The following is a 26,205-nucleotide window of genomic DNA, read 5'->3' as shown; positions in this document are numbered from 1 at the left end:
TCCGGGACGGGGGCCAGAGTGGGGGTGGGACCCCGCATGGGCTGATTTGCCCCAGGTTCTGCACCCTGCTTGGGTTGCCTCTGCCAACCCAAGTAGGTTCTGAAAGATATCGGAGTTTGTCCTGACAAACTCACATTTCTTAATCTTAGTATGAGATTTAGTCAAATTTTCATGTGAACAACAGTAGTGGACAAGTTGCAATCATTAAATTAAAATGCCAATTGTTGTCGACATGAAACCAAATTCTGCAGTCCTCCTCAGATAGCAGTCATACAGAAATCGAGAGAGAATAATAACCCTTCCATCAAAGGTATAAACCTGATGTGGTGAACCCCTGGCCCATGGACCAGATCCAGACTATCAGGCCACTATTTGGCCCACAAGGCTCCCCCCAGGTCCAAAACTTTTATGGTGAGGGAGCACTGGTAGCATTAATTACCACTTCCCTGCTGCCAATTTTCCAGACCTCAGAGGGGCCCCATGGACCAGACCGAGTGACTCTGCATGCTAGATCAGGCATGCCAGGCTGAGCTGAGGTGGTACCAGACTTAATCCAGTCCTTGATGTTGAAATTAAGGGAAATTAAATTTTATGTTGATAATTCAATCTGATGTTGAAATTAAGAGCCCTTTTTAATTATTCCCTCAGGGGTCTGTGCTTGAAGCAGTGCTTTTCAACATTTTTATCAATGATTTGGATGGGGGAGTGAAAAGCTCTCTGGCCAAGTTCATGCACAACACCAAGTTATGGGGCAGTGTGGTCACATCCGAAGATAGGTTGCAGATACAGGCAGATCTGGACAGGCTCAAGAGTTGGGAAGACTGGAACCAGATGAAGTTTAACACTTTCATGTGTAAGGTGCTCCATCTTGGGGCTAACAACCCCCAACATACATACAGGCTCAGTGGTGACAGCTTGACTTGCACCACAGCCAAAAGGGACCTAGGCTTAATGATAGACCATCACATGAATATAAGCCACCAGTGCGCGGCAGGGCAAATAGCACGCTGGAGTGCATCAACCGATACATCTCATGTAAAACTAAGGAAGTGATACTCCCACTGTACTCAGCACTGGTGAGACTGCCATTGGAGAACTGCATCCAGTTCTGGGTGCCACATTTCAATAAGTATGTGGAAAAACTTGAGAGGCTCCAGAAAGAGCCACCCATATGATCAGGGACTTGGCAAGGCAAGCCATACGATGAAAGGCTGAGGGACCTGGGCCTCTTCAGCCTAAAGAAGAGAAGGTTGAGAGGGGACTTGATAGCAGCTTACTGCTGTATCAGAGGGGTGCATCTGGAGCTCGGTGAACAACTGTTCACTAGGGCACCCCCAGGGAACATCAGGACCAATGGATACAAACTCCTGGAAGGCCACTTCACGCTTAATACCAGGACTCCTTCACAGTCAAGGTGTCCAGACTGTGGAATAAACTCCCACCAGAGGTGGTGCAGTCACCTACCCTGGAGGGTTTCAAGAGGAGACTGGACAATCACCTCACTAGGGTCACTTAACCCCAGTTGTCTTCCTTCCTAGAGGGGGGGGCTGGACCCAATGATCTGCAAGGTCCCTTCCAGCCCCTAACAATCTATGAATCTATGAATCAGGCCCTCAGCGCCCACCAACAAATTGTACCCTGCCCAGCCCTTCCACCCACAAAAGTAGAAGTGAGGCACCCATGTACACAGCAGCCCCCCACATACCCCCTTGTGCCTCGCTCCTCACACTGGTACATAACGGAAGGGAAGTCCCACATGCCAGAGCCAGCTGCCAGCTACCAGCCCTGGTTGGCTCCAGCGTGTGGGGTTTCCCTCCTGTGCCGCACCAGTGCGGGGAGTGCTGGCAATACAGATGGCCCAGCAGGGGAGCTACGCTCCTCGCTGAGATGTGCAGTGCTGACCAGAGGCAGGCACCAGCACCCCAAGCACCCCCTCCTGCTGCTGCACCATGAGGGGAGTGTGGAGGGTCCCCACACACCCCCGCCCTCACTCACACCCCACAATTGCCACACACCCACACCTTGGCCCCACAACCCCCCACATATACACAATCCCCCAACATACCCTATGCCCCCCACATTCCCCCCATACCCCCACACAATATAAAACACTAAGAATTTATTTTGCATTATTATGCAATCACATCTATATACACTACACAAACACAAATAATTGCCAACCTCAGGTCTAAGAGAATGCCCCCCGAGCTGACCTGCCAGAGAGGAGCCCGTGGCAAGCGGTGGCAGATGCGGGCTGCCTGCTGCCGTTTCAGGGCTCCCCACCCTGCTACCCTCCCCCCAGGAGTCCCACACTGGCCATGCCACCACAGCAAAGCACCTCCTGCCCACCCAACAGCACTGAGAGACACAACTCCGCATCTCTGCCACTACCACTACCCCCACTGCTATCAAGCGGGCAGAGAGCACCTTGCCATGATGGCACAACCGGCATGGGGCTCTCAGGGGGAGAGCAGCAGGGCAGGGAACCACTTTATGAATACTCCTTGAACAAGTGATGACACTTAATCTGGAGTAAGATTCAGTTTGCTCCCCTTCGTTGTTTTGTTCTCTACTGCAAACATGAGGAAAAAGGAATAAATGTTTGTTTTGGTAAAATGGATTGCTCTCTGGAACACATACAACAGAGCAGATCTGTCGAGTAAGAAGGGATCGTTTTTGTGTCCATGGTAAACTTACCGCTACTCTCCATCTTAAATTCTTGATGTTACTTTAAGGTAATTTTTTTATTTAATTTTGTATTGTCAGAATCTGTGCAAGCAGTTGCTTTCATATAGAACTTATACAGTCTTATGGCCCCGAGGCCACAGCAAGCAGCCCATATCCACCTCTGCTGCACACAATCTGGGGAGCACGTGCATCCCCATGCTCCCCTCCCTGGGAGTGCACGTAGTGGCAGAGAGCCATCCCTGTCCCCCCACCCCCACCCCATGGAAGAACCTCCTGTAGCTGTGTCCTGCTGCCTGCACCAGCCCCGGGCCCCGTGCACCACCCTGGCTAGGCAGCACCCCCAGGCGCAGCCCCTGCCTGACTCCCTCCCTCACCATGGGGGCCTCAGTCTGTGCCCCCTCCCATAGATTTACCTGCAGGCAACTGGGGGAGCTTCTCTCCACTGCTGCCTCAGGCTGTATTCCTGGCCACATGCATGTGCACACATGCATGTTGTGCCTTTCCAGGCTGGAAGTCTTTCAGCCTGCAAGAGAAAATCTACTGTTTCCTGCATTTTTCCACAGTGAACAGAAAACCCAGATCCCTGCACAACAGTGGGAATCCAGGACAAATGCTGTCCTGGAGTCATGCAGCCCAGGACCAGGACTTGATGTTCCCATTTCAGGACTGTCCCATCCAATTAGGGATGGTTGATCACCCTACCTTCTTCCTGAGGAGGGCCAGAGCCCTCAGGCCCCCACATACCCGGCACCTATGCATGTGAGTATGTTTTCTCTTGTGCATAAAGATTTGCTGGCTGAGCCCTGAATAAAGCCTTCAGGCTGTAGGACCTAATCCAATTTCTACCGAAATCAGCAGGAGTTATTTTTTCTGTTGATTTGATTGGGAATTCAATCAGGGTCTTAATCCACTTCAGTAATAAAACATCTACCCATGGTCTGCATCAGCTTTTAGACAAGTGAACACTGTAATTTAATTAATGTGTTATCTGCATCTCACAAGCCAATGAAAGTGGAGACCAGAAAACGTCAAAAGTAGCAAACAAATATGATAAAAAGGAAGCAGAAAACATCTCCCTCCTCAATAAAGGAAACCTGAGAGAGCATTTCTTTTTAAGACTATCCATGTTTTCACTCTGGCATCCCTTTAAACTCAATTTGCTGCATGTTCAGTAGTAAACATAAAATATCCATCTAAACCAAGGGTGTCAAACATACAGCCCACAGGCTGGATAATACTTGCAGAGCCACATCATTCAGCCCATGCTGAGGCCTGTCTGATACCCATCCCCATATGCCAGATCCAGAGCCCATGGAACCCACTCAGGCCAGTAGGAGACATAAACCACATACAGTGTCCTCTCCAGCATGCCTGATGGAGGTCCCAGAGCAGATGCTGAAGTCCCAGAGCAAACAGGCAGCTGGATCCTGCCTGCTATGCGGTGGGGGAGAAGGGAAGAATGTGGCTTTAGGCCCTACATGGCCTGCAGGGCCACAGACCTGCCATAGACCAGGCCTGCACCACTCATCTGACCCATGGGACCAAATTAGTTTAGATCGGGGTGTCAAACTCACAACTTCACAAGCATTCTTCACAAACACAACTCTAAAAACATTAAATTCCATCATATCTTTAAAAAAGAGAAAGAAGAAAGAAAGAAAGAAGTGTCCTGCCAAACATAGAAAACTGTAGTGATGCTGCAGAGAAGACAAAGACATGTTTTCTCACTAAATTTATAAATTTAGGCCCCCTACAATTATTGGTACCCCCTCCATCTACCCTGAGAACAGAACCAAAGTGCCATGTACATCCTTCTGATTGACACCATTTAAATGTGCTCAATCAGCAATTCACAGAAATGTGTCCCAAGTGGGGACAAACTAATATATACAGATGAAAATTATCAGCAGGGTATGTACATAAGACTATAAGATCTATATAAAAGCAACTACTTGCATAGATACTGACAATACAAAATTAAACAAATAAAATTTACCTTAAAATAACACCAAGTATGTAAGAAAGAGAGTAGCAGTAAGTTTACCATGGACACAAAAATGATCCCTTACTCAATAGATCTGCTCTGTTGTATGTATTTCAGAGAGCAATCCATTTTACCAATACAAATGTTTACTCCTGTTTGCAGTAGAGAGCAAAACAGCAAAGAGGAGCAAACTGAATCTTATTCCACATTACATGTCATCACTTGTTCAAGCACTAGTCACACCACCAGGCATGACTATAACTATAGTAATAATTCTGCTGAACTGTAGCTGGTATGTTCTCATAGCCAGGCACTCATTTAATCCATCTTTCATAACAATATTTTTGTATTAAAACTACAAATATTTAAAGTAGCATAAAAATCACTCTTCTGTTTCATTCACCTGAAGGCATGCCAACATTGCAGAGTTTAAATCTGTAGGGCTATTTATCCCCTGAGCAAGCTGCATGTTTAATTTAGGAAACTGTTGAAATGGTTCTCTGTCTGCATACATGATGGCAAAACTGAATTCAAGAAAAGGGTGAGAAAGATTAGTAATTCTGCGTTAGAAAGGATACGGATAAAACATGCATTTCTTTCCTTACTTATCACTACTTTACTTGATTTCTGCATGTATGGAACTGGACTTCTAATTATGACACTAGTCTTGTGACAATACTCCTGCCAGTAACTGTGTATGTGTCTGAATCTACAAGGCAATAGGTTTGTAGTTAAAACATACAGGATCCATCCAGATGAAGTCTATGATAGCCCCAAAAGCCTGTGGCTGTCAGTTATACCATTACTGAATGTAGGGCTCAAAGCAAAAGGCTCGGTGGGTGGGAAAGGGAGAGAAGGGAAGGAAGGAGGTAGATAGAGAACCATAAATACATACCCCAACCCCATATTCTGGTACTATAAATCTTCTTTACAGAGGGAGGAGAAGCGCTTACTGCATACCATCTAGCACAGCTTCCTGTTTAGAAGAACTACTCCCTTCCTCTCCTCCCTACAGCTCTCCCTGGAGGCTTTCAGCTCATTTGCGTTCTGGCAGCCCTGGACTACTGTCATGGTCCTACTGACATCACAGGGAATTTTGTCACTGAGTTTGGGCCTTGTTATACCTTACACATTGTGAGTTGCACAAATGTTGATCAGTGCTAGTGCTAGCGCTAGTGCTAGCTCAAGTTTGGAGCAGTTACACTTCAGGCCAGCAGGGGCCTGGAGGACTGAAAGGTAGGAATCCATTCCTTCCCCCCCACCCCTTCTGGGCTACCCCCTGCCCCTTGGGGTTCCAGGCTGCCCCCGCCAACCCTGGGGCACCCCCTCCCCACTTACTTGTGGCTGCCCACACTGTCTGTCCTAGGGAAGCAGACAGGGAAGGGTTAACTTGCCTACCCCTCTAACACCACTGCCAGGCTGCTGCTCTTCTCCCAGCTGAGCCCACTCAGAAAGCAGCCACAGCTGGGCAGGCAGGTTAACCCTTCCCTGCCTGCTCCCCCAGGACAGACAGTGCAGGCAGCTACAAGTAAGGTGGTACGGGACAGCGAGTTGGGATTTGGAGAAGGCAATGGGCCTGATGTGGGCCAGCAAGGGAAAGTGGCCAGGTGAAGTGTTTACACTAAAGTGTAGCCTAGAGTGACCACACCTTAGTGTAACATGAGCTGGGTAACACCAATCAGAGATAATCCTGCCCTGGAGTCGCATCACTTCAAGTGCTTAAAACTAGTTTCAGGTGTTAGTGTGGGGACAGTCTAGGTTTTAAGAGCTCCAGGAGCTGCCCAAACTACTGTGTAATAAGGCCCTTTGATAGAATAAGGATTATACGCTCTTTGAGAAGAGAATTTTTCCCCAGTGAATTCTTCAGTAATTGGCCCAGAAAGAGCTAATATTCTTTTATCAGTAGCTGCACCCCTTTCTCATCTAATTTCCATAGTAATTTGGAGACAGCAAAATTTCTCTCTCTAATTCTGTTCCCTACAGACATGCTGTGGAGATTTAATATTAAACTCTACAAAATGGTCTCTGGAATAATTTCAGAATTCAGTGGTCTTAAGTCTACCACACAGAATATGTATACACCAGACAAAATAAATTTTGTACTTGGCATTGTCTTGGCACAATTTGTCACCTTGTATTTCAAACAAGCAAATTAACTTTTATGTGCCTTCAAGATTGTTGATTCTTCTTTATTTTTTCTTCCAAAAATAAAAACTTCTCTTTTAAGGTTACTACCAGAAAGGACAGTGCTTTCAAGGAAATGGTCTTAATATTTCTTTGTACCTATATAGGGCTTCTATCTCAAAGTGCTTCAAAAACATTCATTAAGTTTCATAACTCCTAGGTATGAATTCACATCTCTATTAGGTGTTAAAACCCAGGCCCCATTATTAAGCACATACATAGGTACTGTTCTGAATATAGATGCCTTCTTGATTTCTGGCCTTAGATATAAAACTGCTTTACCTTGGAAAAAGCCATTTTATAGACAACTGTATGTAAGCTATTTCATCAGTGTTCCTATTATCTGGTTGTATTTTATAGAGATATATCCAATGTTTATTCTTTCTTCTTCACAATAATCACTTAGCTAAATTTGTTAAAAGAACACAAATGATCTTTCATAAGTAAATTCAGAATAGCATTTGATACAAGATCTTCCCATGAACTTCTATGGGAGGTCCAAATTTACCACTCATACAATGATGGAGCATTAAAACTACCATGACCAAGACCTTTCATTGTTCAATATGAAATAAGTCATTCCAGTATCTCAGACATTTTATAGCTGGGTTTTTCACAATTACAAACCTTTCTTTATGGGTCTCTTGGCATGTTTTTCTTGTGGACAGTTCAATGTGCATGAGTACTTACCTCCACTAAACAGAAATTATTCTAGCACAAATTCCAATATGCACAAGCTTCATTAAAAGAAACGGGATGCGAATGCTTCTGTAAAGGCACAGATGGCAGCCAGCCTGCAGGAGAGAGATGGTACTTGGCAAACCAACTCATGCTCAATCAAGGATGTATTTGCTGAAGCTGTGAACAATACAAAGAATGCCTCATGGACAACTCACAATCAAAAGACTTAACACTCTTGGAGAAGAGTCAGCATGTCAACTCTCAATGCCAGACTCAAGAATATGCCAAACCAGGCCACCAGAATAGAAACTGTTTCATGCTTTCTTCAATTTATGTCACTCAAGGACCTTCAAGACAGCTTTTCAGAAGTTATATCAGAAGTGGTATAACCTCTTCAATGACATTGCAGGGAATTAGAAGCTGCCTCAATAGCATTCAAAGACTATGAGATGAACAAAAAATTAGTCATCATTAGAACTTATTGGGTAACACAAGATTTTACACAAGTCAAATCAATCATTGTGTCAGAATGGGTCAGTTGCTCTAAATAATAAGACAGGAAAAAACAAATGCTATTTAGATCTTTTTATTCCTTTCACCTAAGATGTAATTTAAGGAAGTATAACCAAACTGACATTAAAGAAGACTTATACTCAAGAGAGAAAAACCAACTGCTTTCTCAGAGAAAGATAAAAATAAACTAACTTTTCTTTGGTAAAATATAGTTTTAAAACAGAGAGAGAGAAAGGGTGCAGACAGAAGTGATAATTTTTGCCCAAATCTGGCCACAGAAAGTGGTTGTAACCTCCCATGCCTTTCCCCTGAACATCGTGTGTGTGGGTTCTTCTCGAACCTCGCCGTGGCTCTTTGGGTGGCACAGCCTGATTATTGGGGTGGCTTCGGGTCAGTCCCCCAGGGGTCTCGCCTGCCACAACTTTGATGATGGTAATGTTTATATTGGGAGAACGATGTTTGGTCCTACCTCCCCTGGTGCCTTCTCTTGGTCATTCCCATTGTTCCTTCTTGGGACTCAATCTCCCCTACACCCTGCCTACCACCAACCACAATCTTGTCATCTGTGTCATTGAGGTTGATGATCTGAACCTCCTTGGTGCTTGGTCTCTCAGAGTCTTCAGCCGCAGGCTAATGGTGATGTTTCTTTGCCGAGAGTCCCCTACGGCCTCCCCTTTCTGGGCCTACACAGCATCCGGCCTCAGCAGCATTCCATCCCCCAGCATTGCCTCCTCCCTGGGTTTTGTACCTGCTGTCCATCTGCTGCATCGGGATCCTGACCCTGCTGGGTCCAGCTGTACTCCAGTCATTGCCACTGCTTCCCTTCACTTTTGCCACGATCAGCTCCCAGTGCGGTGTCCTGCCACCTCCCCATCTCTTCAGGTAAGCCTTTTCCATAGTGGTCTATAGCTGTGACCAAACACAAGTTCACAGCTGCAGACAGCTTCAAAAATGGCCAATCTGGTGAAAATCTGAACCTTGATTGCATGAGAGGCCAGATGAAGACATTTCAAAACAGAGCATCTTCACTTCTGTCTGCACTGCTTCCCAGCCCGTCGCTGTTTTCAGAATGGGAGGTAGGAAGGGAGTGGGGGGAGTTCTGTCTGTGGGGTTTTCAGCCCCCGCTGGGAGGGGAGGTGAGGTGAGGTAGGTGTATTGGAGCCCTCTGAGCACTGGCTGGGAAACCCCTAGAATGTACAAGCTTCATTAAAAGCTCCCTTTCCCTGCTCCTGTTCCAAAAACTTTGCAACCTGGCAGGGAGCAAGGGCCATTGCAAGGGGAAACCAGCTGCAGGCTTGCAGCCAGCAGCTAGATTACTCTCCCCCCTGAAACCAACAGTGAACTTCTGTTTGATCCAGGGGATCACTGTGACTCAGAATGCTTCCTGCAAAGCGTTCTGTTACAGCAGGGAGCTTTACTTCTGTCTGTACCCAGAGAGAGAGAGAGAGAGAGACGCACACACACTTTGCTGATACTCCCAAAATGAAAAATATTAGAACAATATTTCTGGAACTGCTAGCAGATGTCTGCTTGTGCATCTCCACTGTCACAATAGAGTTAATTTCTGTATTCAGCATGGGCGTACAGCCTTCCACTGTTATAACTTAGTAGGGAAACTGTAAACAAACAAAATCTGAGACTCTGAACACTTTGTACAGATCATAAATCAGCAGTGTTCATCTAACATTTCAACTAGCATTTGCATGCCTGTAACAAAGGCCAATTATGGGCCTGGTTCAAGAACAGTGGAAGAATTGCTTCTATCTTTATAACAGGCTTTGGTTCAAATCCTATAGTGACATCAAGACTCTCAAATTTCTGTAAAAACAAAAAACATCTTTCTTTAGATTATAGTATGCTGCATGTCATGCTTTTAGGCTCTGGACACAGAAAGACAGACAATTTTAGAAAAACATGAAACTCATGATTAAAAGTATGGGGTTGAGACTTTTCTCTTATAGTTTATAAAAGAGGTGTATATGCTACCAAGTTACAGAATTGTGATATCTAGAATTCTGACTATTAGCTATCTAAACAAACTATGTATACTGTGCTCTCTGAACTTGAACTCCTATTTAATTTCCAATCATTGAGTTTTGTTTCTAGGCCCACTAATGAGCAGAATGGGATAAAGCAAATAGTCTGTACTTATTTACCTCTGGGCTATAGCCCCAGTGCTGGAGCAAGGGGTGCTATTACAGATTAGGGGTAAGGTGCCTTGGTGAAGCTGATAAATTCACAAGCACTTGCCAAAACGTTTTTCATTCCAGTTGTGTACTGTTAGCTTTAGTTCGTGGTCATGACACCAAATTACATCTTTTTCAAAGAAACAGAAAAGAGGCAAACAAGTAAAATAGGGAGTCATAGCTGGAAGGAAGGGAGTTTTTATCTAGTGAAATTCTAGGATGTATTTTGATTAGGAACCTTTCATTTCTAGCATAGTACAAAACCAAGGACCTAAAACTAGTTATTGTACACATTTTACCTACAAAAACCCAAATATTCAACACATATATATAACAAAATCACAAATAATTAACTGATATTATAAAAAGATCTATTATATAAATGGTTGAAATAATACTATTTACAGTTGGAATATAGACAGTTTCTATTTCACTGCCTTTTTATTTTATACTTTTATTAATAAAAAATAATAGGTAATATTAAGACAATGTAAACAGTTGTTAAGGTAACAACAAGGTAAGCCTTATACAGTATAAGAGTAAGTAGCAAGGAAGATGAAAACCATAAACATGCCAAGCTTCCTATTATTCCCAATTAAACTCTTAATTGTGTCATGTACTGTCTATTTAAGCTCTTGAAACCAACTTGATGGTAAGAATGCCAATAACATTTTATATGAGAAAGTTTCTAATTTACCCTGGATTGCCCGCAATATCCTTTTAATAAAAACTGTGTTTAGAAAAATCTCTCTCATTTAAAGCAGAAGTTTTTATGAAGCATTAAGTTCCTCTAGATATCCAGCAATAAAAACAGCTTTGGAAAAAAATTACTAAAATGCTAACTTTTGAATATGAATAATCCATATGATGTTGATGTTTTGCATTACAATTAAAAACAGGAGTTCTTGTGTGGAGAAAAAGGCAATGCCAGAATCTTTGCCAACCCAATTATTACTTCACTCCTAAGAAACAAAATGACCATCATAGCCTGCCATGTTATGCATTTTGAAGCTGTTGCATTTGTATGCATGTTTCCACATATTTTTCAAGCTTACACAGTATGATTAATGGTTTTCTGTTACAGCTGCATATAAATGAGACAGTAGTGACAGTAACTGATCACTGTAGCAAAGCTTCTTTTAGCTGCTACTAAGTTCAAAAAGTGTGTGTGCGTGTGTGTGTGTGTGTGTGTGTGTGTGTAAAATCTTGAAAAGTTAGAAATGCTGTCATTTATTTAATATACAGTTAAAAAGAGTCAAGTTTCCTGACCTTAAGTGACAACAATAATATTAATTTTATCAGTGTACCAGTGAAGCACTAGGCAATTTTCCAAATGGTCAAGTATAATTCAGAGCAGGATAAAACGGTTAATCATTAATATTTACTTAAAGCTGAAATCTAATGTGGAACAAATATTGAATCAGAAATGCACTAATGACTGCCAAATTGCCAGTTTTCTCTCTGGGACATTTCATTCTGACACTTTACTCTAAATCAAAATGCCTAAAGTAGGGGTTGGCAACACACATCTCAAGGGCCAACCCACTGGATTTAGCCCGCAGAGCTGGGGCTTTGGGGGTGTTTGGCTTCAGCCGCCCCATGGGCCAGTGGCTGGGTGGCCACGTGGCTGGGTCTTTCCCTGTGCTGCCATGCAGCCAGGAGGCAGGAAAAAGAAGAAGCAAAAGTGGTGGCAACTCTTTGACTCAAACTGGGTCATTGCAACCCGCTGCCAGAAAACATTGCTGACCGCTAGCCTAAAGGCCTCTTAATAGCTAATATAAGTCTGTTCATGCTGTATTTATTAATTTTGAGTGAATCTAGGTTTACTTCAAGATGTCTTTCCATCCTTTAAAATCCTTAGAAAGTTTCATATTCATGCTAACCTAGTAGTTCTGGCTTTACCGCACATAGTTTACAAAGAGCAGACCCCATTACAGTAAGCTAAGCATCTATTTTTCTTTCATCTTTGAATATACATGTATTTAAATTCTTGCAAGAGATCCATAAATTGGCTTCAGCTGGGTGCATGAAAGGCATGCCACAATACTTAGAATGCATACCTTCCCATCTTCACATCTTTTTTTTCTAAGTAAAATGTTCATGCCTAAAATAGAATAATATACATTCCACAAATTAATCTAAATTTTCTAACACCCCGTGAAATTCATTTAAACTGCAAACTGCTAAAATGGAAGTTCATTTTACACTGAAAGATAATAAATCACTGAAATAATATGCTGAAATTTGGATGCTGTGGTAATACAAGAACAGAGTTTCATGAATATTCATGCCTGTATTCATCAGTACTTCCTATGAATGGAAAGCAACAGGCAACCACAACATCCAAGCCCAGGTAGGAAAAGATATTGTATCCATACAATATAAAGAACACTGACCCTAAATGTTATGGAGTTGAAGTAACTCTTCTCCTCCCAGCTGCTTCCTGTTTGCCTGCATGTCTTCTCAGACTTTACCAACCTCCCTCATTTCTTCTGACATGTAGCAAAGGTGCAACCTTCCAAGTCAGACCGAGGAAAGAGGAACAGGCAATTCAATCTTGCTTCAAAGCTGGAATGAACTAGAGATGTCAGGTAGGATAAGGTTTCTGGCTGGCTGATATAGTATGCTGCTTTGAGGAGGTATATACACTTAACAATTTGGAGGCTACAATTCTCTCCACTGAAAAAATACTGTCTGATGCTAATAGTACAAAATATTGCAAAAAAGAATACAAAATAAAATTACATTTGGAACATTGTTTTTTCCCAGCATATCTATAGGCTGTTTGTGTTGACAATGATTCAGAAGCCATTTGGTTGGCACCAGATTTTAATACAATACTGTTAATGAAACAGTACTGGAGAAGCCTTCTTTTGTCACAATAATTTTGCTAGAACCATCAAACTAAGAATAAATCCTATTCCTTTAATAGTATATGGGCAACACATAATCAAGTTAATTGGTCTTTCCAGGTATTTGTTTTTTTGATCGCATCTTCTCCAATGATAGACATTGAACTTGGATATATCAGCTCATGAAGATGCATAGTTAAGGGGCTGTTAGGCATTTCAGCAAAGGCTGCATAAATTCAGCCTGGGTAGATATCTTCTCCTCAGTGTAATAGTCTAAGTTCACCAAGCTATGACTAGCATGTTTTTCTTAGGAAATAACCAGGAATTCAAAGTGTACTTCCTAGATCTTGTATATTTCAATTTGTGACAGTCCTCTGTCTCCAAACATTTCTGAACTTCATACAACTTCATGCCCAGATTTGTATCTCGAAGTTCAGGCCCTTCTTTAAGAATTATTATATATGATGTTTTAAGCCACTGCTTGAAAATCTTTTAAGACTAGATCTTTTTCTGCTCAAGTGTGCACAAGTGCCAAGCTGAAATGCCCTGTACCAACGTTCAGCTAGTTATTTATTTTAGATCATTCAGATAAATTCTGTTCATTAGATCCTTTTATTATTTATTTTGATATTTTTCTTTAACAGTCTTTTCACATGCTATACCAATACATTCAGGTAATAAAGGGAGGCCATCTTATCTTAAGTTCAAAAGTGTGCTCTATTCCCCCCCAAAAATAGGCTCTTGATATTAGTACGTGTCGCGGCGCACCTCGCTGCCCAGCTCCTAGAGAGGGGAGAACTGCTGGGGAAAAGCCTTAGCAGAGACAATAAGCACAGCTGCAGGTTGCTAGGGCAACTAATGAGAGTCAGCTGATCCTGAGGGGGCAGGGCCTGGCTCTTATAAAGCCTAGAGCCAAGGCCAGGCTGGCAGTTCCCTGCCAGCAACCAGAGGAGCGGGAGCGGGAGCGGGAGCGGGAGCTCTTGCAGTTAGGATGGGAGGAAAAGCCTAACAGCAAGTATAACTTGTGAGAGCTCCAGAGGCTGGAGCAATGATGTTAAATTACAGCCAGGAGGCTTATGTGGTTATGGCCTAGTGCCTTGTGTTTTGGTTATAGCCAGGAGGCGGGTGTTTGCTTTAGTGTTTGTATTACACCGGTGGTTTGGGTGAGGCTATAAGGGGTTGGAGGAGGCCTCATAGGGACCCCAGAGGGGTGGGGCCCTAGCGCCAAGAGGGCGCGTTATCCTCATAAAGGGACCCACAGTGGTGTGGGGGCCCTAGCACCAGGGAGGGCGCAGTACTCATAGGGGGGGCTCACAGGAGTGTGAGGACCCTGATGCCAGTAAGGTCACAACTTATGGGGTGTGTAGACCCCAGCCCAGAGAGGGGCATTTAAAGAGCCCTCCTGCAGGACTCCGCCGTGACAGTACTTAATCTACCGAAGACCTGTTTGACATATCTAGCTGTGTCTCTGTCTCTCTTAAATCTGGCTTTAAAGCAGTAATACTTCAGAGAAAGATGGGCTTTTCAGGAATTTTTTTTAGGTGAGATTGATGTAGCCAGCCATACTGGTAAATTAGATATTACTCCGAGTATATATTTATTTTCATACTGTATCATAATCATAGAGATCTACTCATTTTAATTTATGGAATCCTGTTATTTCTACTGTCCATGTAGATCCTTATACCACCTCAATCAACACTGTATATGCATATCAACAATACTAGCACTTCATGGACAAGCAAAAGACAAAGTCCCTGGCACAAGCAGTTTGTATTGGGCACATCTACGCATGCCAATTTAAGGCGCTTTAGCTCTATTTAAGGCACATTAATGGTGCACATCTACATGTGCACGCCCTTAATGTGCCTTAAAAAATGGCAATTTTAGGCTATTTGTGCCTAAATTTGATACCTGCTTTTGCAGGTATCAAATTTAGGCACGTATAGCTAAAGCGCATTAACACATGTATAGACATGTTAAGGCACATTAACTCTGTGCATGGATTGATTTGGGACTAACTTTAGTCCCACATCAGTCCACGCACACAGTGTTAATGCGCTTTACCACATGCACGTAGAGACTCAAGTTTAAATCGCCTTAATGCACATTAAGCTAATGCACGTTAAATTTAGGCACACACAAATGCACCCATAAACGCCCACTGTAAGTCACGTAACATCATGGAATAGAGAGAGATGGCAAAAAGGAAAAGTGGAACAAGAATGTCCACCCAGCAAATGTCATGAGGTCACTGGTTTTCATGTTGTAAGCATCATGTTTTTTGCACTTTTAAAAAGGCTAGCATGATACTGCCGGCCATGTTTTTATTAGTATGGAGAGACCTGTTCTCATGTGAACCTACTTCCTTTTCTAAATCAGTCTGACAAAGCTGCTGTTTCACTGAGATCTATATTGCGCTAGGCACCCAGAACTACTCATTCTGATTCCTGATGGGAAATTTCAGTTATAGGGGGAATTGATGGGTTTACTCTAAAATGAGATTCTATTCACTGGTTTTTACATTTCACTCATGCTTCCAATTTCAGGGCCAGGGAAAAGAACCAATCTGGCATCAAGCCATATTAACAATCTGCTTGACTTATTCCAGACCTGCAATCTAATTTTATATGTGCTTAGATTAACCACAGGCTTGACTCTTCATTTGTCACCTCAGCACCATGCCAATGTTTTTCACCTAGCTACATTTCTTGGGTTGGTTATTTACACAGTTATTTACAAATACTGCAATATTGCCTTGCCATGATGCAGCACTTTGTGATTAACAATCATAAAGCTCAGATACGAAGGATCCAACTGATAAGCAAATTAGCCACATGCAAGAATTTTAATAATTTAATAGGTTTCTGCATTTAAAACTTCCATTATGACCCTGATAGTCAGTCAATGAAAATCACTACTATTAAACCTAAACTAACCTGGAACATGGGTCATCATTTTATTGTGTTTGTGCTGTGTGTGGTACAGTGGGGTCTCAGTCTATAAATGAGGCTCCTTAACACGTATATTAAATACTATACATATACTAAATAATCTTATTAGACATTATTATTTGCATCTTGGCAGCATTAGGTCTCTCCATTCAAGATTTGGGACCCATTGCACTGGCTGCTCCAAGAATGTACAATTTGTACTCCATGAACTCCAAAGATATGTTTGATTGAGCAACACTGATCAACCTACATGGATTTTGTCTCTATAATGTTTTACATGTAACTTGCACTTTGCTGAGAATGTAAACATTCTCTTGTGGGATGTTTTTAATTCTTTTTTTTGGTTTGATACTGAGACTAGCATATCTCCTTGTCAGAGACAAGCAGCTCTTGCATTTCATTTTTTTTTTTTCTCTTTCTACTCCTTCCCATCTCCAGTCTTCAGGGTCCAATTAGAATCAAGTTTTCAGACACACAGCATTTAATGGGCCCCACTTCAGAGCCCATCAACACCATCTCTCTATCAGTTGAAGAAATCACTGTTTAGTACTCTAACACAACTTATTCTAGTCCCAATTACTTATATTCAAAATAATACTGTATACTTACAAAGAGAGATGAGGGTAAAGCAGGATGCTGTATACCTAGCTAGAAGAACTAACCATATGTATGAGCCAACAGCAGAAATTATAACCTACTGTGCCCTCTTCTTCTCAGGAAGAATTTATCTAATCATCTCCATGAAACTATATTCAAATGCACTAGGAAAAATAGTTAGGCCACTGAAACAAAATGTGATACAATAATAAGACTGCTTAAGGTCAATGAACACTTCAAGACAATTCGCATACAATGAGCTATTAGGAAACAGAATATATGATAGTTGGCAAAAATTCAACTTTGGAGTCTTGGAATTATGTCTTCATAATATGAAGTAAGTACCCTTTCCATTTAATAATGCTTTCCAAGGAACCCAGATAATAAATAACCTTCCAACAGCATATAACCTAAACAGGTTATGACCTTTAGAGAAATTCTGTTTAACTGAAATTACTACATCACTTGAATACCTTAACACTTGTAGAGCAGCACAGTGCCACCATCCCAACAGGAGTTAATTTATGTGCTTTACTGGAAGGCTAGAGTTTGCAGCAAAACACTTACTGGCACTGTACACTTTGGAGTTCAACTACACGTTCAGTGTTTTCCATACAAAGAGTTCACATAAAGTGTTTCAGAAAAGCTATCTGGCAAGGCATACTTGCAGTAGTAAACATGAGGCAGGGGATAGCATTTTTGTATGTTGATTTCAGCTTACAATGTTCTGAGTGATTCAGGACTGTTATCTGAGCCATCACCCCATACCATAAGATAATTCCAGCAGTTGCAGTAAGTGGAGGCAAAAGGGAAGTATTAAATCAAAGCCAAATGGTTCTGGTACATGATGCAAGTTCAAACACCTATTTTTCCACCCCTTCATTCTTCTAAGCATTTAGCAGTAAAGGTTTACAGAGGAGAATCGCTGGAATACTGCTCTTTAAAAGAAAGACACGAACACAACAGGATTCTTGTGCACTGCCTTTCATAATGTGCTCAGAAGAATCAAACAGACAGTGCAGAGAGGAAGAGCAACTCATGTTATATGTTCAAATACATTCATAATGGTAAGTAGGCTTAGTAGGATTCAATTTTTATCATTAAATATCGATAAATGTCAAATTAACCTCACACTCAGACTGACAAAAAGTATTTCCATCAATAATAATCAAAATTTATAGAAAGGGGATGTAAGAAAAAAATATCCAGGCTAGGGGTAAAAAAATCTAGGACATGGAGCACCATGTATGTGCCCACTCACCCACCCACCCACCCACCCACACCCACACACCCACACCCACACACACAAAGCAGCTGCTGCAGGCAGGGTAGGGGGAGCACCAGCTGCGCCACTCATGTGCTGTTCCTCTGGCAGCGGATTGAGCAGCCGCTGCAGGGGCTGTGCTGGGAGGGTTCTGCTGGGAGAGGGAGTTAGCTGGATGCCAGCTGCTGGCAAAAGAGCCTGGAGCAGGGGGACACTGCTACGGGGTCCCACCACCGAGAGGCAGGGCTGTTGGCAGCTGGGATCTCGGTGCCACTAGCTGTTCACTCTGTCCAGGTCCCAGCCAGGGAATCAGGCACCAAACTCCTGCCGAGCCCAGCCTGGCCCCTGCCCAACACGCTGCTCTGTTCTGTGAGAGTGAAGGCCCAGCCTGGTACAAATGTACTACCAAATAAACAGAATGATTTAAAACAGGCATGCTTTACTGATTTATAGATATTTACTTTTTATATTTTGATGTGATTTTTATAAAGCTTTTCACAGCATGCTGTCATTACTAAATTGTCTGCTCCCCACACCCATAATTTCATGCAATCCTGAACATTTCAAAATCAATAAAAACCAAAATAAATGCTTAAATAAATATTGATTTTAGCCATCAAAATTATTTAAAAATAAAAATCAAATTCTACCAAGCTTAATAGACTTAGACAGTGTGGTGCCCAATACCCTTGAAAGCAATTTTGTTTTGGGGTTTTTTTCATTCTATCTTGCCATCTTTAGCTATTTATTTCTTTGAAATAAAGCTTTTCAAAAAAGTTTACAGACATATAGATACCCTGTGTTTTATAAACGCAAAACAAACATAGGGAGCTCAAAGTTGAAAACAACACCTTTAATTCAGCCAGTTGTGTTTACAATCTAAGGATACAAAACAGGAACATTTTTAAAATAGTATATATGTATATTATGTTATACAATCGCCTTGTGCAAAACAAGGAAATAATAGCGTCAACTAAAGACTGATGGGTATTAAGCATCACATTAGTGGTAAGTATCTGAATTAAACCTTCCCCAATCTTCAGCCCTTATTATATGGGCCAAAGAGATGCATATGCCCTCAAAAGCTGCACAAACTGTGTGCCAGCGTGTACTTTAGTCGAATGGAACTTGTACACAAGTGTGCATCCCCCAGGGATTGTCATCCTTCTTCCTCACAAAGGGCCATGGAAGCTGTGCAACCCTACTGCAAAGAATCTCATGTAAAGGGGCTGGAGAAGTCGCAAGTTGGCATCCCTACACTTAAAGAAAAATTATGATAATTTTTGGGGGGAAAAGATCAGGGATGGCTGATTGCTGTATCCTCAAAAAAAAAAAATAGGCATTCCCTTCTAAATTGGGGCAGGTTCCAAGAAAGGAAGAGCTGCACCATAAGGGTGGAGCAACTCTCTGATGCTATCTGGATAATGATCTCCAATGAACACAGCACATAATCATTCATCTCCAAAAATCTACTGCTGCACCATCACTTAACCACAGTAATAGTTTCTGAGACAAAACACACTGCACCTAAGTTTACAGCATGACCCTATATATTTATATGGTTAAAGAAAGAGTTGGTTGATCAGTAATCCAGGAACCATGGAGAGGCTCAACTAAATTTTTCCAGTTCATTATTTACAATAAGAATTTTTTTTAAAAATCCCAACCAAACAAACAAAAAACTGCAGCTGTCTTTCAGCCGCTTTCTGAGCAGTCTGACTTTCATGGCCCTAATTTAGTAAAGCATTTATGCATATGCTTATCTTTAAGCACATGCATACATTCAACGAACCATTTAAGAATTCGGAATTTAAATAAGTGCTGAAACACTTCACTGAAACAGGGCCTAGATACTGAAGGCAGCAAATTAGACAGGTCTGCTCACCAGAGCCAGTATGGTGTCAGGAAACTGTACTACCTAATCACAAAAAGGATGAACTAGAAAGATATTCAGCCTTAGCGCTCCTGATCGTCAGCCTCTGAATGATGTATTTGTTCTAAACAACATTTTCAGTCAGAGCCCAAAATAATAAAAATAGTTTATTCATCACTGGGTCACAACAATCATGAATCTTTTATCTTGGGTAAAGTACAAGAGTGCTATCCTTTTATGACAAATTTACCTACATACCAGCTACTGTACTACTAATTTATTACCGAAAGTTTTATTTTCTGTTGTTGGACTGCTGCTACTTCCATGGATCCAAGTGATACCAGTTTCCCAGCTCTTTCCTGGTACATCTGGTAGTTTCATAATGTTAAATCATGTAAAATGAAACCTTGCTTTGTCAGTTTTTTTTTTTAAGCATTTTTACAAAAAGATCCATGTAAAATTACAGTACAAACCAGCCATTTATTCAGACTCTCACTTAACTGTGGTTTGAAACAATCCCTGCTACTATCTTAAATCTGAATAAATTATTATAGAACTACATAAGAGTAAAGAAATGCATCTAAAACATCATTTACAAGTGTTCCCTCAGAAAGGCACTGAAAGAAATTGCAAACTATATATTGCATACTACTTTCACTACTATCTTAAGTGTTCCCTTTTGTAGAGTACAAATTTCTATGCACAACTTTCTACTGTAATCTGCATTTCACTCCCTCTCATTTTCATTTGAAAATACAGTAAAATTAAATACCAGACTCTCTCTTTCGATAAATGCTGAATACAGTTGTCAAAAAGAGGCTGTGAATTAGTCTATAATAGTGAGTCATTTCTATAAAAGGCAATTTGGAATTTGAGTCTCTCCAAGTATTACATTTGGTTTTGTAATAGTTGTAAAGATGTTTTTTTGCAAATGTACAGTAACACCCATAAAATCTTACCAAGTACCATTCAGGAAATAATTAAAATGAATTATTGCAGGAGCAGAACATAGATTAACTTGCTTTAAAGATCCTTTCCCTGATTCCCCCTTGTTTCAGAGGCTGGAATATTAATTTGCCACTGGCCCTCAACAGCCATACCATGGGAAGAAGAAGGTATACAAGTCAAGACTCTGCCCATTCCCTGCGGGGTAGCAGACACAGTGCCTGGTTACCACATATATCTCACCCTAGACCTGGAGAGGCCATAGAGGGATGTGGGGAAGATCTTACTAGATAAGCCAATCTCAACCTAGAGAGAACAAAACACCAAATAAGCCTTATGTCCTATGGTAAGAGGAAGAGATGTACCACAACAGAGCAAACTTACTTAAAAATTGATAAGTTTTGAAGGACAACTAATCTAGGGTCAACAAACACAAGTGTAATGCAGAAACTATCTATGATGAATGAACAATGAGATAGAGACTCCATGGTCTAGGAGGAACAGACCAGCTCCATCCACATTCTTCACCTTCCAGCCGACTCCCATGAACAGGAAAGAACACCCTTATGGTATTTCTAGTAGGCCCATTACCTAAGGGTCATAGTAGCAGCCCTGGGGTAATGGGAAGGCACCCCCAACCTTGGGCTCACAACCTTCTGGTGCACGTTTTTGCCCACAAGCTCCTAAGCCAAAGAGCCAGGACAGACCCCAAACCTTTCCCATAAGTCACAGGATTAACTCTTCAGAGAGTTTGTGTTCTGGTACATGATTCCAGGGAGTCAAGTATTTTTTAATATTCTTGCAAGTTAAGTTCAACATACTGATTTTTATGCTAAATAAGATCAAATATTTGGAATTACAGCCATGAGCAGCATCTAGTCCAAGAAGTACAATCCCCAGAAGTTCTAATTCAATAAGGTATTGAAACACATGCCTAACCTTAAGTACAAGAGGCCCACAAACTTAAGTCAAGTACATGCTTAAATTCTTTGCTGAAACTGGGCCATAGCCGAGACAAGTGTCACAGACCATCTGGTAGCATACCTTAGCAGCAAAATCAACTAACAAACTATAAACGTGCCTCTTGAAAAAATGTTCTGTCAGAATTTGATTTAAAAAAAACATATTAAAATGAAAATTATGACAAGAATTAAGCAATTATTCAAATATCCAGATAATCTGACCCTACTCCTTTAAAAAAAAATTAAAATAAAAAAATAAATGGAAAAGTTGCTATTAAATTCACTGGTAGAAAAAGTAAGACAATAGGGCTTCATTCTTCTCTCCCCTGAAATACTCTCACTAACATCACTTCATTCTTTTATTTCCATTGGAGGCATAACTGAATGTTTTTCCTCAGAAACAAAATCAAATGCATGTCTGCATGCAACTATGCATTCAAATCTTTTTTGAAAAGCCAGCTTATTGCAAGGCCTAGAAAAACCTACTGGATTGAGAGAGACAGACAGTCATGTTAATCTGAAGTTAGGCAGAAGGTAGGGCAGGGTAGCACCTTATAAACAAACTGAACAACTAATGCCTCTATGAATGAGAGAGCCATTGGCGATGAGTAGGAGGTGCACATGCACCTCCTGATCTTGGCAGTGCACCCCCTGGAAAAAACACCACTGATGCTGCCAGTGGCGTCTGCAGGTGGTCGCCACTTGCCACTCCCTACCCCTCACCACCGACACTACTGGGGCATCTGCGGATAGTCCCCAATCATCCCTGGCTGCCGGAGGCATCTGCGGGTGGTCACTGACCACCAGTCAGTGCTCACCAGCACCCCCCACAACACTGCTGCAGCTGCCTGTGGGAGCTCACCGCTCACTACCGCTGCGCTCCCACTGCTGACACTGACACTGCCACCTGCGGAAGCTTGCTGTGCCCCCCTAGGGTCCAGGGGCATGCTGCGTTCATGGACAAAGCTGAATCAGAAAAACTGAAAAGGAACTTCAATATTATATGCATGCATTCCCTGTACTCTGATCACATAACCAGCCACTTCAGGGTATGTAGCACCTTTTCTCCATTCTTATTTATTTGTCCCCCTTTCCTTTTGATTATAGGATTCATGCCCCGATCCTCTGATCTTCCTGGATATCCCCCACCCCTTTTATCCAAGGCAACTGGGAAGGAAAACTAATTATGTTTGATAGAGTACTATTATTTAAGGATGCATAGGTAGGTTTTTGATAATATTGTAATGACTATTTTAAAATCACAGCAGTTTGTGTCTGAATACTTTCTTCTTTATTTTACATAAAACCCTTAGAATGAGATTAGCTTCATCAAAATCTAAAGGCCTATTTTTAACAGGTGCTTGGTTCTCTTTGGTGTGTTTATTTGCTATGGATTTACCCCTGCTGTCCTCACACAGACCAAGTAAAAACCAGTGACGGATTTTCCATTTCCAGAACAAAAAGAGAGACTTGTACCTTGTAAGCCTTTAAAAAACAAAGGCTGAACCATGCTTTTACTCCATGTACTCTTTCAATTTTTCAGCTCAGAAAAAAAAAAAACATTTTGAATTTCACATCATGCTCAGATGACAAGCAATTATTTTGATATTTGTAATCCAGAAGTATTTGATATGGCCTGCAGAAGGAACAATAAGATTAATATCTTAAAGAACCAACAAGGTGACCCCTCCAAGTCTACCATTAATGTGATAAATGAGTTCTGTAAATGAGGGTCAGAGTTGCGGGAATTTATACTGTAGGAAGCTCTAGCTTTGCTGTATTATTTCCACCTGTTACATCCTTGTTCTACCAAAAAAACACAGAAAATAAAGAATTTCACACTATGCCTTTATAAAGTTATATACCAAGCTGCAAAATAAACACATTAGACAGTTCTGTATTTTAATCCAGTATTCAGCCACACACCAGGATTTTTCTGATAATGTCCTTGATTTTTAAAAAGGACCATGTCAATAAGCACAGTACTAATAGATGGTCCCTGCCCTATGGAATTTGGAAAACATGCTAGGTAGCATCCTTGGTTTCCTGCAGCTCCCACTGGCCTGAAGAGCTTTACAAAGTCCTTATATTTCACACATCCTGAAGTATGGTAGCAGTAGTTACATGCTAAATGGACTCTTCAGCTCCCCATCCCAACATTCCTCCATGAGCGACTTAGGAGGTACATAATACATATGATATATGCTACATAACTGCCCCCTCCACACATGTGCTGAACTAACTAGAGAAAAAAAAATGTATTTTTTTTATATGGGGTGGAGGGGGAAAAAAATTCAAAGAAACTGCAAGTTGTTTATTTTCATCAAAAAATTTGCAGGACACTTCATTATTTTACTGAAACTCCAGGGGCTGGACATGTCCTCCCAGACATGTCCCCTTTTTGGATCCTCCAATCTCCATCCAGGCTGTTTTTTAAATATGATCAATGTCCAAGATTTTAGTCAGCTCAGCTTCACAGTTTTTTTCAACACTTCCTGGCTTGCCCTAGCAAGGAGCTGTTTGGAGCTCGAGGGAGCGGGGGAGGGTGATTGGAGGCAGGGTGCACACACACATGGGTGGCATACAGCCAGGCAGGATGGTGGGAGCAGCCCCAGCAGCTGGATACAGGTAAATCTGTAGGAGGGTGAAGGCTGGATGGCCAGGGCTTGGGGACTGTCTGGGGAGGTGGGGAGTGGGCAATGCAAGTGTGTGGGGCAGGATGTGTAGAGGGGATGGATGTGTAGAGGGGGGGCAGGTGCATGCCAGAGCTGGGGGGAAGCCATCCAGGAGCTGGGACTGCAGCAAGGCAGGGGGTGCGGGGAAGAGGCACCTGCTCCTCCAGCAGGGGAAGGGGTGGTGGGGTCCAGGAGGCAGCAAGGAGCTGTGTGGCCAGGCCATGAGCACCAGGGCTGGTGCCCTGCTCGTAGGGGCGTGGCAGAAGGGAGATGCTGCAGGGCTGGGGGAGAAGGGGGATGCAGTTGAGAGTGAAGGGCACAGGGGGGGCAGGGACTATGGATCAGGAGTGCAGGGCACTGGCAGCAGCAGGGGGCTGCGGGTTGGGAGTGAGGGCAAAGGAATGGGCAGGGGCAGGCCACTGGCATATCACTGCCCACCACAATCATATCCCCCTACCCCCTGCAGAACAAGTGTCCTTTTTTCTGTAACTGGAAATATGGTAACCCTAGAATGTTCTTAATACTTGGTTATTGACAACCTAATTTTTCAGGACTTTTTAAAACAATAGCCTAAAAATTATGGCATAAATGGAAGCATTTCACAAATATGTCCATAGTGAAAAAGTTATTTTTGTTCAAGAAAAATTTCAGCTAAAAAAAAAATATCATGTTCCAGTCTCCTTCTGCAATCCAGGACATTCAGCCTTATGGCAATACTTTATGGCAGACCTGTGTTAAGATGTCTATTTGATTTGAAAAAGTTACTAGTTTAAAAAAAATGTTAAAAACAATCCTAAATTTCCTTTTTATTTTTTATTTTAACTAACTTACTATGCTCCATTATCTTATTGGTAGACTTCTATGTGCCAGGCTTATCTATCTATCACACAGAAAAGTATTAATGTTCACTGAATGTTAGGTAATTATTGTCTACAAATTGAAACAGTTTTTCACTGAAAGTACATAAAATACTAGAAACCTGTTATAAAGAAGCAGATTGTTTCCAGTGCCTGATTCCCACTACTCAGCTCCAGCTACAAGAAATACAAGTACTGTCCACAAAAACATACAACATTCTTTCTTCCTTGTACCTTCAAATTCTGACTAAAAAGAAAAAAATAAAGCATAATGAAAACAGCCTAGAAAAAAATAAAGCATCATGAAAACAACAGAAAGAAAGTGAAAAAGTCTTATGTTATGCCCTATATTATTTCCAAATTGCTTTGCAAAACAAGCCAACCATATGGAAGTAATTTATAAAAGCCTGAGTCATTATGTCATACACCATTCATCATGACCTACCATTACAAATGAAAATCACTTTTAAACTACTGTGAATTAGCTCTTTTGTTCCTGAAGTGAGAGCCAAGATTTTCTGTCCAATTCTTAAAGTAACATTCACCAAATGCAGTCAATTACTTCAGGCTAAAATCTAGATGGCACTACTTAACATTTGCTGAATAGTTAAGAAGTCCCTTGCATATAGATTTGAATGCCATAAAAACTGCATGAAAATATACTCTGGTTTCTAAAAGGGAAATATACAAATTAAATAGACTGGGCAGTAATTTCAGCAATTACAGATTAAAAACTATGAACTAAATTCTGTTCTTATTTGCCAACCTAACTAAATTCAATGATTAGATTCAAAATTCAATAGGGAAAACAAAAAAGAATCTTAACCCCAGGATTTCAAAATACAATTGCATTTAAAATGTGAATTTAAAGAAGCTTTTGAAGAACCAAGAGTCAAGTTTAAAGAATTGTGTTCTTGAAATGTAAATAGTACTACATTTGTTTTCTTGGTCTACAAGAATGAATCAGAGTTTTAAGAACACGTATATTCA

General features: G+C 41.6%; 1 protein-coding gene across 2 annotated transcripts in view; it reads right to left on the bottom strand.

The window, feature by feature from the left end:
- The window catches only part of PLCL1 (phospholipase C like 1 (inactive)), a 199,176-nt gene extending 193,535 nt beyond the window's left edge, over nt 1-5,641 (bottom strand). For both annotated transcript variants that reach the window (XM_025191065.1, XM_006034945.3), the window contains exon 1: nt 5,568-5,641. The gene's annotated coding sequence lies outside the window, so the exon portion shown is untranslated. The remainder of the gene's footprint in view (nt 1-5,567) is intronic.
- Between the last annotated feature and the right edge of the window lie 20,564 nt (nt 5,642-26,205).

Source organism: Alligator sinensis, unplaced genomic scaffold (assembly GCF_000455745.1).
Source record: "Alligator sinensis unplaced genomic scaffold, ASM45574v1 scaffold258_1, whole genome shotgun sequence".
In the NCBI taxonomy this organism is placed as follows: Eukaryota; Metazoa; Chordata; order Crocodylia; family Alligatoridae; genus Alligator; species Alligator sinensis.
This window is presented reverse-complemented; position numbering and strand designations above follow the sequence as displayed.